This window comes from Coenobita brevimanus, chromosome 13 (genome assembly GCF_032717465.1).
Source record: "Coenobita brevimanus isolate Jiangsu-jjx chromosome 13, ASM3271746v2, whole genome shotgun sequence".
In the NCBI taxonomy this organism is placed as follows: domain Eukaryota; kingdom Metazoa; phylum Arthropoda; class Malacostraca; order Decapoda; family Coenobitidae; genus Coenobita; species Coenobita brevimanus.
The window spans coordinates 38,327,635-38,330,661 of NC_136966.1; positions in this window are offsets into that span (position 1 = coordinate 38,327,635).

The window sequence follows — 3,027 nt, forward strand, 5'->3', positions numbered from 1 at the left end:
TGCGGCATCTAGGCTTATTTATATCTATGCAGGTAATAGTCTTTATCAACCCCTTCTATACGACACCCCTTTATTACGTTCAATAAAATCGTCTGGAAGTATCATGAGAAAAAATGCCAACTGATTTAAGAGGTTAATCAAGGAAAAAATAATGTACAGTGTGGTCCGTAAATTGCGCTCCACTATATACTCACCTGGCAGTATTTTAGGTGTTGAGAGGACGGCTCAGTCTGGTGATGTGGGCGTGGGTGTGGCAGTGGCAGTAGGAAATGAATTAATGATGGAGAATGGAGACTGATAACAGTGACTTAGCCGTCCCGCATACACACAAGAAATCGTCCGGTGGAGTGGATGACGAGCGTTAGATATGAGTCATTCTATGCATATTGGTCTCAACCCATTCAGTAATCCCATTAACTGAAGAGTAAAACAAACGCCTTCATCGACCAAAGAGCTATGAAGTGTTTGTCAGTTTACGTGGCATAACAGGATAGATGGCCAGAGCTATGAAGTGTTTTACAACAGCCGAAGTGACCTATTGGTTATTCACTTTGACTGACAGAGCAAATGGCCCACGAGGTATGCAGTGCTTCTCAGAACAGTCGAACTGAACTACCACAGTAACTACAGTATTCAGGTGGCCCAGCAGGGCAAATGCCTAGAGGCTATAGTGTTTGTAATAGATGTGAATGGCAGAGCGCCATGGGAAGAACGATAATGGAATGCATTTGAAGGTGCTTTACGACAGGCTGTGCATATTAATCAACACTTCAAACACAAAGAAGCACTTAAGTGTACATAGTACAGAGAGGCTGTACAGAATGTTGAAAGGAGCCTGTATTTGTACGGCGAAAGATGTCAGCAAATGCTGGTGATACAAAGGCGGTGAGAGAATGATGTGGAAGTTTATCTGATCATATGAACTCCTAACGCAACATTTATCTTCACTGATGTCACTGCAGCCTGTTCGTGTGTCTCTCCTTCCCCATGACCCACTCTGACCTTATGTAACCCAATCTGACCTTTTACTCGAAACCACAATTAGTGTCGTTGCAGTTTGTTTATGCAAGAGTCACGCCCCATATCCTAACTACAAGCTAACCTAACTAGTCGTATGCTAACCAGTGGTCATTACAGCCTGCTTGTGTGAGTGTTCTGAAATGAATCAATCAAACCTTATCACACATATTAATCTAACCTAATGTTTGCCGGCACTGGTGTCGCTGCAGTCAGTTCGTGACCATGTCCCGTCCTGTGAAATAACCTACCCTAACTTAACCTTACCTTACCTAACTTAACCTAACTTTACCTTACTTCATCTTACCTTACCTTCTCTAACCTAACCTAATCTAATCTAACCCAACCTAACCTAATTAATTTACATAATTAACCTAATACTTATACCCACTGGTGTAGCTGCATCCTCTTTGTGCCAGCGCCTGCCCCAAGGAGTAACTTAATCTAACTTTCTAACCCAATCTAACCTCACCTTACCTTCTCACCTAACCTGACCTAATGCTTACCTGGCCTGGTGTCGCTGCAGTCTGTTCGTGCGAGTGTCGTGCCCGATGAACTACGAGTGGTTTCCCCGCGACCACCAGATATGTGACGTCAGACTGGAGAGCTGTGAGTCACCCGCTGCTGCAGTACTGTACAAAATAGTCATACATCATCTTATCTGTCACTCACAATCCCGTTCACTCATATGCAGATGACTCAACACTACATAGTTCATTCACACTCAGACATCCATTTACAAAGTCTAATATCTCTACCTCTCAACTCAGTACAGCCATCTCCATAAATCAAGATCTAGCTACAATCAGTGAATGGGGACAAAACAACCTTGTCTCTTTTAATGCTAGTAAAACTAAATATATACAGTTTACTAATAGACAGATATTGCCAGATTCGTACATTACCTTCAGTGCTACTAATATTCCCATCTCCAAAAGTATTGAAATTCTTGGTGTCTCACTTAACAGTGCCCTCAGCTGGACCTCTCATGTCAGATCACTTGCTAAGGCCGCCTCAAAGAAACTTGGGTTATTGTACAGAGTCCGTAACTTCTTCGCCGATGAGCAGTTAGCTATAATTTATAAGAGTCATGTGCGCTCTCAGCTTGAATATTGCTCACCCTTGTGGAATGGTTGTGGAGAGGTTGCAATGAGACAACTAGACAAAATTCAGAATAAAGCTGTTAGAATCATTAACAACCCTGCCATTACATATAAACTACCTCCCCTGCAAGTAAGAAGGAATGTTGCCTCCCTTGCATTATTTTACAGATATTTTTTTGGCAAATGCACAGACGAAGTTGCGTCCATGGTGCCACCTCTCCATGCCTTCCCTCGTGCTACACGGGCATCTGGTAGCGCTCATGACTGGAATGTCACTCAACCATATTGCAGAACTTCTGCCTATCAGAATTCTTTCATTCCCCGAACTGCACCTCTCTGGAACTCGCTTCCCCAGAGTTGTTTTCCTCCAAATTTCAACCCACAACTGTTCAAGTCTAACTGTTACAGATATTTTATGAATAGAGGACACCAGTAATCTGGTGTACGGATTATTTATTTTTTCCTCATTTGTTTTTCCTTCCTCCGTTCTGTTATTAAAAGAAAAAAAAAATCATCGTCATCAACATCATCATCATCATTATCGCAGTTTTCATCATCATCATTAGCATCATCATCTTAATTTTCATCATCTTCATCATCATCGTAACTTTCATCATCATCACCATCGTAACTTTCAATATCATTATGATCATCGTCATCACCATAGTAGTTTTAGCTTCATTTCCTACTGTGAGATAAATAAAAGAACAAAGGAAAACGGCATTTAAAGTTTAATGAAGAAATCATTTATACAAAATCGATAGAATTACGTTGGAAAGTGAAATGTGCAAAAAAATAGTAAAATTAAGCAAGAAAATTTAATTCATGAAACTAAACCTAACAATAAATTTAAACATCAGTAAAATAAAACACATATCCAATTACATAAAATTACAAAAACCATGGC